Genomic DNA, 13,158 nt, shown 5'->3' with positions numbered 1-13,158 from the left:
GATTCCTAAAATAATACATAATCTTCTAAGTGGTCGAAGTGGAAGATTCTCTCATATACTTACTTCACCCTCCAATTCATCATTGATCTCTACAGGGTGTCAATAATCAAGGGTGTCAATAATTTCGGACTCCACTGTAAAATGTGTTATCTTTAGACAGCCAATTACCTACTGACATGTTGATGTCTCAATCTCAAAGGCTTGACATATGGGGTTTAGACATCCAAAGTACTCCAGTCCATTGATTCAAAATGATATAGTGCATTCGGAAAGTATTCAGACCTCTTGACTTTTCACACATTTGTGACTCACCACCTGGATTTGGTTTTATGTAGCAACATTTTAATTTCTGTTTTTTACATTGGATAAAAGTAGAGACTCAGAGCTACAAAATGATATATCATACAGTGGCTTGCGAAACTATTCACCTCTTTGGCATTTTGCCTATTTTGTTGCCTTAAAACCTGGAATCAAAATGGATGTTTTGCGGGTTTGTATCATTTGATTTACACACCATGCCTACCACTTTGAAGAGGCAAAATATTTTTTATTGTGAAACAAACAAGAAATAAGACCAAAAAAAATAAAACTTGAACGTGCATAACTATTCACCCACCCAAAGTCAACTTTGTAGAGCCACCTTTTGCAGCAATTACAGCTGCAAGTCTCTTGGGGTATGTCTCTATAAGCTTGGCACATCAAGCCACTGGGATTTTTACCCATTCTCCAAGGAAAAACTGCTCCAGCTCCTTCATGTTGGATGGGTTCCGCAGGTGTACAGCAATCTTTAAGTCATACCACAGATTCTCAATTGGATTGAGATCTGGGCTTTGACTAGGCCCTTCCAAGACATTTAAATGTTTCCCCTTAAACCACTCGAGTGTTGCTTTAGCAGTATGCTTAAGGTCATTGTCCTGCTGGAAGGTGAACCTCCGACCAAGTCTCAAATCTCTGGAAGACTGAAAAAGGTTTCCCTCAAGAATTTCCCTGTATTTAGCGCCATCCATCATTCCTTCAACTCTGATCAGTTTCCCAGTCCCTGCCAATGGAAAACATCCCCACAGCATGATGCTGCCACCACCATGCTTCACTATGGGCATGGTGTTCTCATGGTGATGAGAGGTGTTACATATGCACGCACAACTTTTCAGTTTTTTATATATATATATTTTTGAAACAAGTCATTTCTTTAATTTAATTTCAACAATTTGGACTATTTTGTGTATGTCATTACATGTAATCCAAATAAAAATTCATTTAAATTACAGGTTGTAATGCAACAAAATAGGGAAAATGCCAAGGGGGATGAATACTTTTGCAAGGCACTGTAAACTGCTTTTCAGGAAGCAATGGGGAAGTAATTCTGCTTTGAAAGTTGATCAACTTGTAAACACGTTTTTGAGAAAACCGTCTTTCAATATTTTGGTACTACTATTGGAGAGCTCTTCTTTGTCTACACCCATTCGCACTGTTCACACCCCCCTAAGCCTTAGCCCCACCCATCTCTTTAAGGTTTGATCCGTGCGTTCTGTACTAACTTGCCAGCTTCTTCCAGACATCTGAGAGAGAGAGAACAGCTCACTGAACATTACTTGCCCTAGCAGAGCTGGTTAGCCTGTTACAGTATGTTATCCAGAGCATTGGTGACTGCAACTGTGCAGTCAGATTGTCCTCGTAAGTTCAGAGCGTTTGGTGTTCAGAGCGCACACTGGATGCTCTGACCTATAAGTAGGGTTGTTCCGAAAGCTCTGAAAACGACAGTCAAGCACCCAAGCCAACTGGCTAACATTGGCTAGCTACTTCCAGACACATAATGAGAGAACACCCCACTCTGACCATTTTACTCCCCCTAGCAGAGCTGGTTAGGCTGTTTTCATGTTATCCAGAGCATTGGTGACTAACAGTGCTGCTGGCAACAACTTAATTACGCTTTGTTGCCGACGTTTACTGACACCTGACATATTCAACCGATAGTGAGCGTTCAAAAATTAATCAGCTATTCTGCGCTCTTGCACACTAAGACAAGAGTTTTTTGTTAACTTCTTTATGATAGGGGGCAGCATTTTCACTTTTGGATGAATTTCGTGCCCATAGGGAACTGCCTCCTACTCCCAGATGCTAATATATGCATAGTATTATTACTATTGGATAGAAAACACTCTGAAGATTCTAAAACTGTTTGAATGATGTCTGTGAGTATAACAGAACTCATATGGCAGGGAAAAACCTGAGAAAAAATCTAAACAGGAAGTGAAAATTCTGAGAGTGGGCGTTGTGAAAGTCAACGCCTATTCAAATCCCTGTAATTTATGGATCTGTTTGCACTTCATATGCCTTCCACTAGATGTCAACAGTCAGTAGAACGTGGAATGAAGCTTATGCTGTGTTGTGGGACCGGATGGGAGGGGAATGAGTCAGTGGTCTGGCAGATGGCCAGTTCCTGGTCACGCGCTTTCCTCATCGTGTCGTCTTGCGTTCCATTACTTATAGAGACTGGAAAGAATTCTCCGGTTGGAACGTTATTGGATATAAATGATAACAACATCCGGAAGATTGATTCTCTACTTAATTTGACCAGTTTATTCGACTTGTAATATAACTTTTTGAAGTTTTCGTCCGACATTTGCCTGCATCTGCGCGAGCGTTTGGACACTGTTCTACACATGGTAGCAAAATTAGCTAATTGGACATAAGTAATGGACATTATCGAACAAAACAACGATTTATTGTGGAACTAGGATTCCTGGCACTGCATTCTGATGAAGATAATCAAAGGTAAGGGAATATTTATGATGTAATTTCGTATTTCTGTTGACTCCAACATGGCGGCTAATTTGGCTATTGTTCTGAGCTCCGTCTCAGATTATTGCATGGTGTGCTTTTTCGTAAAGTTTTTTAAAAATCTGACACCGCGGTTGCATTAAGAAGAAGTGTATCTTTAATTATATGTAAAACGTGTATCTTTCATCAAAGTTTATGATGAGGATTTCTGTTATTTGACGTGGCTCTCTGTAATTACTCCCGATATTTTGGAGGCATTTCTGAACATGCCGCCAATGTAAACCGAGATTTGTGGATATAAATATGCACATTATCAAACAAAACATAAATGTATTGTGTAACATGATGTCATATGAGTGTCATCTGATGAAGATGTTCAAAGGTTAGTGATTCATTTTATCTCTATTTCTGGTTTTTGTGAAAGCTCTCTTTTGCTGGGAAAATGGCTGTGTTTTTCTGTGGCTATGTACTGAGCTAACATAATTGTTTGGTGTGCTTTCCCCGTAAATCCTTTTTGAAATCAGACATGTTGGCTGGATTCACAACATGTGTAGCTTTAATTTGGTGTCTTTCATGTGTGATTTCATGAAGGATTGATTTTTATAGTAATATATTTGAATTTGGCGCGATACATTTTTTTCTGGATTTTGGCCAAGTGGGACGCTACCGTCACACATATCCTAGAGAAGTTAAGAAATGTAGCTAGATAGCTAGCTAGGTAAACAATGAATCCAAACGCATGAAGTAATGTTAGTTAGTGAGCCAGTCAGCTAACGTTAGCTAGCTAGCTAACAGTACACTCACTTGAAATGGAAATACTTTGTCAAAATTTGAGTGGAGTCTTTTGTTAAGACATGTAACGTGAACTCACGTAAACTCGTACATCGCCTTGGTCCATACAATTGCCCTTTTTTTAGCACCCCAAAACGTAATACTTCCAGATCAACTGTAATGTCAATACCATTGTAAAGCACAATTTCTCCCCTTTCCAAAAGAATAAATTACATGACCTAAACGCTGCCCGTTTCTGCATAATTCAAGCAGGCAATGAGCCCCGTCGCGTCTTTTTAAAATTGGCGGGTGGGGAAGCGAAACTAATGCGTGATAGTGAGAAGGAGAGATTTTGTGTGGGAAAATTGCTTTTTTTCACTCGATCTGTCCAGCTTATCACCTTATTGCCTCTAAAATGTAAATAAAACACTATAAAGAGTTTATATAATGTGTCATTACATACCTATTTGTAGGTTTGTGTCGAATTTGAATCGGGTTTTTAGGGCGGTGCTAAAGTGATCTTAGAAGTAAACAGCGGCTTTGAGAATGATGATCGCATGCATTGAAGATGCAAAAAATGACTAGGTATCCCCCCTTACCCACCGTCACTGTCCATTTCTTGTTTTTAAAGGATGCGAAAAGTGCTACACCTGGTGGAGAGAGATTGTAAGACAGAAATAGTTGCTTTATGCGTGCTGTACTTTACGACATGACACGTCTAGATGTAACGGAGGGTCCGTTTTTTCAACTTTTCTCCAATACTATAGAGCCATTACCATGTCGATCAACGCTTGAATAGAAACGTTGTTCACACCCCCGATTTTGAAATCAACACAGTCAGTACAGTCCCATTAGTTTTCTTTGTAGCCTCGTTTGAATGTTGTGGTTGCGCACATTTGTACGGAATGGGGTGAGTTTACGTTAGCTAGCAAGCTAAACAATGGACGGTGGACAGTAACGTCACAACTCATGACGTTACTACACTGCATGAATCTGCAGGTAGTTAACCGACCAGGTTCTATGTCTATATCTAGTCAAGCAAATGTGTCTGAGATACTTAGAATAAGTTAATACACATAACGTTAGCTAGCTAACAGTACACTTGAAATGAAACAACTTTGAGTCAAAATTAGAAACGTGTAATATCTGAAAATGTAGATAGCTAGACTATCTTACCAGTATACATCATGGTTGGACGCGTCTCCTGTCTGATGCCATGCGCGATGTAATCCAAACAGGTGTTGTCTCCATCTCCTTAGCTATCATAATCGAATTCCACCTATTTCAAAACTAGGTGTTCCAAAAATTGGAGAGCATAAACATAACGTTAACTAGCGAGCCAGCAAGCTAACATTAGCTAGCTAGCTAGCTTTAACTTGACATTAGGTTTATGCAGTTTTACTACACGATACATAAAAAAAGACGTGTTTGACACCATTACCTAGACATATTGACCAGCTCCAACAGACAGACTCGTGCCATATGGCAGACCAATCCAAACTCATCTCTCGGCATGTCCAGCCCACTCATTATCTCAGCCAATCATGGCTTGCGGGAAGGCTGCTCACTTTTTCTGTGGCTAAACCAATTAGGCTCATAATTTAACAATTGTTTTCATATTTACAGATGGAATACAAGTTTGATATTAAGGCACATGAAAGTTCACATTTTCGAGAAGGCATTTCTGCCAAAAAATGCATTTTGAAAAAAATATGTTTTTTACGTTCAAACAGCTCTCCTGTGAGGTCGTGACTTGCGTCACGTCTGGAGGAAACCTGGCACCATTCCTACGGTGAAGCATGGTGGTGGCAGCATCATGCTGTGGGGATGTTTTTCAGCGGCATGGCTTGAGAGATTAGTTAGGATCGAGCATTGTACAGAGAGATCCTTGATGAAATCAGTTTTTTCATACATTTGCAGTATGGGGTATTGTGTGTAGATTGATGAGGGGGGGATTTTTTTATCAAATTTACAATAAGGCTGTAACGTAACAAAATGTGGAAAAATTCAAGGGGTCTGAATACTTTCCAAATGCACTGTGTGTACGGTATGGGAAGCCAAGCGCAGGGACACTTTACATAATACCCATGTGAAGGATCAAATATGTTGGTTTTATTATATATTTATATTGGCCTGTCAAACAATTTTAAAAAATCTATGGAGTTATTTGCGTGGTTTTCTGTGCGATTGTTTAGATGAATCACATTTTTACAAATTTTACTGTCATTAAAGATGCTTCAATTTAAGAACATTACATTGGGGCCAAGGTGTAAAATACTGCTCAAAAAAATAAAGGGAACACTTAAACAACACAATGTAACTCCAAGTCAATCACACTTCTGTGAAATCAAACTGTCCACTTAGGAAGCAACACTGATTGACAATAAATTTCACATGCTGTTGTGCAAATGGAATAGACAAAAGGTGGAAATTATAGGCAATTAGCAAGACACCCCCAATAAAGGAGTGGTTCTGCAGGTGGTGACCACAGACCACTTCTCAGTTCCTATGCTTCCTGGCTGATGTTTTGGTCACTTTTGAATGCTGGCGGTGCTTTCACTCTAGTGGTAGCATGAGACGGAGTCTACAACCCACACAAGTGGCTCAGGTAGTGCAGCTCATCCAGGATGGCACATCAATGCGAGCTGTGGCAAGAAGGTTTGCTGTGTCTGTCAGCGTAGTGTCCAGAGCATGGAGGCGCTACCAGGAGACAGGCCAGTACATCAGGAGACGTGGAGGAGGCCGTAGGAGGGCAACAACCCAGCAGCAGGACCGCTACCTCCGCCTTTGTGCAAGGAGGAGCACTGCCAGAGCCCTGCAAAATGACCTCCAGCAGGCCACAAATGTGCATGTGTCAGCTCAAACTGTCAGAAACAGACTCCATGAGGGTGGTATGAGGGCCCGACGTCCACAGGTGGGGGTTGTGCTTACAGCCCAACACCGTGCAGGATGTTTGGCATTTGTCAGAGAACACCAAGATTGGCAAATTCGCCACTGGCGCCCTGTGCTCTTCACAGATGAAAGCAGGTTCACACGCACATGTGACAGACGTGACAGAGTCTGGAGACGCCGTGGAGAACGTTCTGGTGCCTGCAACATCCTCCAGCTTGACCGGTTTGGCGGTGGGTCAGTCATGGTGTGGGGTGGCATTTCTTTGGGGGGCCGCACAGCCCTCCATGTGCTCGCCAGAGGTAGCCTGACTGCCATTAGGTACCGAGATGAGATCCTCAGACCCCTTGTGAGACCATATGCTGGTGCGGTTGGCCCTGGGTTCCTCTTAATGCAAGACAATGCTAGACCTCATGTGGCTGGAGTGTGTCAGCAGTTCCTGCAAGAGGAAGGCATTGATGCTATGGACTGGCCCGCCCGTTCCCCAGACCTGAATCCAATTGAGCACATCTGGGACATCATGTCTCGCTCCATCCACCAACGCCACGTTGCACACAGACTGTCTAGGAGTTGGCGGATGCTTTAGTCCAGGTCTGGGAGGAGATCCCTCAGGAGACCATCCGCCACCTCATCAGGAGCATGCCCAGGCATTGTAGGGAGGTCATACAGGCACGTGGAGGCCACACACACTACTGAGCCTCATTTTGACTTGTTTTAAGGACATTACATCAAAGTTGGATCAGCCTGTAGTGTGGTTTTCCACATTAATTTTGAGTGTGACTCCAAATCCAGACCTCCATGGGTTGATAAATTTGATTTCCATTGATAATTTTTGTGTGATTTTGTTGTCAGCACATTCAACTATGTAAAGAAAAAAGTATTTAATAAGAATATTTCATTCATTCAGATCTAGGATGTGTTATTTTAGTGTTCCCTTTATTTTTTTGAGCAGTGTATATTTTGATTATAGGGGAAGACAGCACAAAAAAAACTATATTCTAAGACAACAACAACAGATCAACCAGGTCTGGGTTAATGTAAAATATAATTCCGCTGTTAGGTCTAGGCTACTTATTCATGTTCTTCAACATGAACTCACAAGCTGCTACTACCAGAATTGGGATCATTTGCTTAAATCTTTTGGCCTGAGAACTACAACAAAAACAGTAACTAAATGGGATGGATGTCCTGTTAATTAGAATTGAATCAAGAGGCCATCAGCCATGGCATTGTAAACATTCTTGTTTGATACATTAGCATAATTAGCTAGCTAATTCTGCGCAAATTACGTTTTTGCTGTTATCTAAAGAAACACCTGGGAATGTTTTTATAGTTTAACTTTCTGTAATTTTTCCTTCTAAATTGTTGCTCAAAGCGTTGCTGTGTTTAAGCACCAAGAGAGAGACATCTCTACAGCAACTGCTAGCTGCCGAGACCGGGGGGGGATGACTGCACACTCTCATTGAGGAGTTCAAGTTCAAGGCCGACCATGGTACTGCAGGCAATGGGAGTATGGCGATCTACTTGGTCAATATTTGTGAATATAAACATTTTTTCAGAGTATAATCAAGGTACTAATACAATCATGGTACCAACTTAAAATCGATCACACAGAAGTTATATGAATAATTTGCAGCCTGCCGTACCTTGTTCGACCTTCAACTTGAGATATTCAATGAGAGGGGGAGGCACTGAGCAAGCCTGCAACGTCACTTCCTAGAGCAGTGGTTTCTAGCATTTTTCGATTACTGTACCACCAACTGAATTTTGCTCTTCCTGAAGTACCCCTGAAGTACATTTTACCAGTAAGCCTATAGTCTCCTCCATGAAGCAAGATGGCAACACGCTAAAACAACACATTTCAATAGGGCCTTTGGCAGGATCACAAAAAAGAGACTGTGGTGGACTAGCTTGCTGCGCTTCGTGATAACAATCAGGGAGATAGGCGACATTGTGAGTCCCTGCCGGCACCGTTTCCTTCACACATACACACTTAGCCACTCCTGTCCCTGGCACAGCAGGCTTGATGAACAACAGTGAAAGTAACAGTCCCCATCTGTGTGGATGATATAGACTGAACAAGCCAGCCAGCCAGCCACCCCAGTTTCAGACGTGCCTATTACCCGGTTTTCCAGGGTCCGCCACAAGAAAATGAGAACGCCACCAGGCACAAGTCACAGGGAGATGTAATGAATGGGAAGAGATGGAAATGAAGAAAAGGAGATGAGAAAGAGGAGGCGGGGAAGGAGGGTAATAAATAGGTGCGAGGGAGAAGAAGGAGAAATAGATGGGGATGGAAGAGGAGGGCTAGCAATAGGATCAGGTTCTTTCAATATGACAGCCTTAAGCTGCTGATTGTGGGCTTGTCTAAAGCCATTGAAAAGTGCTTCAACCCAATGTGTAATTTCCAATATGGGATCCAATGCGGTGCTTTGGGGATTTCACCGGCGGAAAATAACTATGTTAAAGTAGCACAAAGCAGAAAGAGGCCATGCAAGACATGCGGTACATTGTTAAATGGATTGCAATGGCAAAGCTTAATGTACAAATGCATTACTCATAGATTGATTCCACTAGACCAGCTACACTAGACCAGTTTCATGTTGACATTGTGTGCAGTCAGATAGAGCGGTCTCTGAGTTGTAATTCTGAGCAACTGCTTGATTTGTCTTCAACTTTGGGCAGTTTGTCTCTGTTGTTTTTCCAGTGTGTCTGCCAAATATTTCCACAAGCTGACACAATTAATTAAAAAGAACTATGTGAGTATTTTAAAAAAATTCACAAAATATTGCTTAAAAACAGTAGCTAAAATCTATTAGCATACAGTGCCTTCGGAAAGTACTCAGACCCCTTGACTTTTTCCACTTTTTGTTACGATCCAGCCTTATTCTAAAATGGATTAAACAAAACAAATTCCTCAGCAATCTACACACAATAACCCATAATGACAAAGCGAAAACAGGTTTTTAGCTCCTTGAGCAAATTAATCAAAAACAAAAAACAGAAATACATTATTTACATAAGTATTCAGACCCTTTGCTATGAGACCCAAAATTGACCCTGCTAAATTAAATTGATTGGACATGAATTGGAAAGGCACACACCTGTCTATATCAGGTCCCACAGTTGATAGTGCATGTAAGAGCAAAAACCAAGCCATGAAGTCGAAAGGAATTGTCCGTAGAGCACCGAGACAGGATTGTGTCGAGGCACAGATCTGAGGAAGGGTAACAATAAATGTCTGCAGCATTGAAGGTCCCCAAGCACACAGTGGCCTCCATAATTCTTAAATGGAAGAAGTTTGGAACCACCAAGACTCTTCCTACAGCTGGCCACCGGCCTAACTGAGCAATCGGGGGCGAAGGGCCTTGGTCAGGGAGAAGACCAAGACCCAATGGTCACTCTGACATAGCTCTAGAGTTCCTCTGTGGAGATGGGACAAACGTCTAGAAGGACATCCATCTCTGCAGCTCTCTGCCAATTAGGCCTTTTATTGTAGAGTGGCCAGACGGAAGCCAGTCCTCAGTAAAAGGCACTTGACAGCCTGCTTTGAGGATTCCAAAAGGGACCAAAAGACTCTCAAACCTGATGAAACAAATATTGAACTCTTTGGCCTGAGTGCCAAGTGTCACATCTGGAGGAAACCTAGCACCATCCCTTTGGTGAAGCATGGTGTTGGCATGCATCATGCTGTGGGGATGTTTTCAGCGGCAGAGACTGGGAGACTAGTCAGGATCGAGGTAAAGATGAATGGAGAAAATTACTGAGAGATCCTTAATAAAAACCTGCTCAAGACCGCTCAGGATCTCAGACTGGGGCGAAGGTTCACCTTCCAACAGGACAAAGACCCTAACCACACAGCCAAGACAACGCAGGAGTGGCTTCGGGACAAGTTTTTGTGTGTCCTTGAGTGGCCCAGCCAGAGCTCCGAGTGCAACCCGATCGAACATCTCTGGAGAGACCTGAAAATCGCTGTGCAGCAACGCTCCCCATCCCACCTGACAGAGCTTGAGAAGATCTGCAAAGAAGAATGGGAGAAACTCCCCAAATACAGGTGTGCCAAGCTTCCAAAAACCTGTTTTTGCTTTGTCATTATGAGGTATTGTGTGTAGATTTATGATGGGGAAAAAAACAATTCAATACATTTTAGAATAAGGCTGTAATGTAACAAAATGTGGAAAAAGTCAAGGGGTCTGAATACTTTCCGAAGGACTGACATTATATTTTTGGGGATTTCTGTATGAGGATAGGTGAATGCTGAAGAAGCCTCGAAGTCTTTTGTTTATCGGTCTGCAGTCCAGATATCCTGAAGTCTTTGGGTATTTGCACTGCATGAGATTCATTGTTTGTTGTAGGTGCATGCTCAGTTAGATTAAACTGGCATGATTCATTCTTCATGGACCTGGAAAAGATTGAAACTGTGTCTGCTCCAAATCCATTACAAAACTGGAACCTATGCCAACGTTCTACTCTCTGTTTTTTTGCCCTGTTGAAAATACCTTGTTCCTTGGCTGTGCTTATCAACATAGGACTATGAAGTTTGGAGGGGAGGAGCAAATAAAGCAAGTGACTCTTTAATGATTGGAGGTGAATGCAACCATTTCCATAGAGAAGAGAAGAATGCTTTATTGTTTCGAGGAGAATGGGAATGTATTTTGGCTCTGAACTCAATCCCATTCACACAAACTGCAGTCAGGAAAGATGAATAGAGGGAGGAAGACAGAGATGTTCAAAGGGACAGGAAGACCATCCAGAAATAGATAAACAGTTAGATAAGCAGCTCTCCTGTAAGCATTAGCCACAGAATGTGTTACTCCTGCAATGGAGGCTGGTAGGAAGTAGAATTAACTGTGATATTTCTATCTTAAACTGACTGTCACGTTCTGACCTTAGTTTCTTTTTTATGTCTTTGTGTTAGGTTGGTCAGGGTGTGAGTTGGGGTGGGCAGTCTATGTTCTTTTTTCTAGGTTGTTTGTTTTCTATGTGTTTGGCCTAGTGTGGTTCCCAATCAGAGGCAGCTGTTTATCGTTGTCTCTGATTGGGAGCCATATTTAGGTAGCCTGTTTTCCATTGTGTGTGGTGGGTGGTTGTTTCCTGTTTAGTGTTTTGTTTCACCTTTCAGGACTGTTCGTTTGTTGTTTTTGTTGTTTGTGAAGTGTTTTTGTATTTTATAAAAAAAAATATGACCACTTACCACGCTGCACCTTGGTCCTCCTCTCCTTCTCCAGACGACAATCGTTACACTGACAGATTATATGAGGATTTAAAAAAAATACTAAATCAATTTCGACTCTCGGTGGTCAATTAATTAATGGTTTTAGAATTAAACAATAAGGCATGAGGGGTTATGGTATATGGCCAACATAAAACGGCTAAGGGTTGTTCTTATGCGTGACACAACGCGCTTAGCTCTTATAAACTGGTTACCATCATAATTGGAACAGTAAAAATAAATATGTTGTCATACCCGTGATATACGGTCTAATATACCACAGCTTTCAGACAATCAGCATTCAGGGCTCAAACCACACAGTTTATAGTTATAAATATAGCTAATCCATGTGCTGTGACATAAGTAAATAGCTCTAGTTGGGCTGAGGCAGGAGTATCACAACCTTGAGGAGGGCCACCACAGAGCCGACATGGGGTGTGTGTCCACTAAAGAAGAATAGGATAGAAGTTTGTTCAATGCCCGTTCTCTCTGAAATTCATTTAGGACCAGTTCCCCAGACACAGATGAAGGACGAAAAAGCATGTTCAATGGCATTTCCAAATTAAAAGTTATTCTTAGTCCAAGACTAGACTTAGTCTGTGTCCGGGATACCGGGCCGTAGTGTTTTATCCTACAATCAATACCACCCTGTCAATTTCATAAAAATCGGGAAAACATTGTACATTTTTGTAGAGTTAAGCCACAAATGTAGCACTGGTCCCCAATGTATCCCCTCTACTTGGCAACGTTTAAAAAAGTGCCTGCAGATAGTAATGAGTACAATTACTCAAACAGGAGATGGACTCCATCTCTTTGGAGTTGGAGAAAAATGGCCGCTCTGTGTCTGCGTAAATGGTCAGCTCCCCACAGAGCCAGGGCCATTGCCACCGTTTACAATCTCCCTGACCCACTCTAGGACCACTTCGCTTGGAGCCATAGGGGGTTGTGGACATCATAGAGAGTACATTTTATTACCAGGGAAGGGAGCTAGCATACCCTCCAGTACTCTGTCCTTTCACCTCATTGTTTGTTGTCCCTGTGAGGGCATGAAATAAATTACACTTGCTGGTAGATAAGTCATTTTGACTGCAGCCAATTTGTTTTTTATTAAACCAAGCCCGGTCAGAAAGAAGGATGAGAGACGTAGTACGAGCTCGATGATTGAAACTGGTTTAGAACTACACAGCAATGCAATAATGACCCATTTCCCTGGAAGACTAGTATAGAGCACTAATGCTCACCCAGAGAAAATGCTTACCCAGAAGAGGCACTCCTAGTGGCTGGGGACTTTAATAATGCAGGCAAACTTAAATCAGTTTTACCAAATTTTTACCAGCATGTCATGTGTCCAACCAGGGGGAAAAAATCCTAGACTACCTTTACTCCACACACAGAGATGCATACAAAGCTCTCCCCCGCCCTCCATTTGGCAAATCTGACCACAATTCTATCATCCTGATTCCTGCTTACATGCAAAAACTAAAGCAGGAAGTACCAGTGACTCA

Source organism: Salvelinus namaycush, chromosome 19 (genome assembly GCF_016432855.1).
Source record: "Salvelinus namaycush isolate Seneca chromosome 19, SaNama_1.0, whole genome shotgun sequence".
Taxonomy (NCBI): Eukaryota; Metazoa; Chordata; class Actinopteri; order Salmoniformes; family Salmonidae; genus Salvelinus; species Salvelinus namaycush.
The sequence above is the reverse complement of the archived record's forward strand: the minus strand, read 5'-3'. Positions refer to the sequence as shown.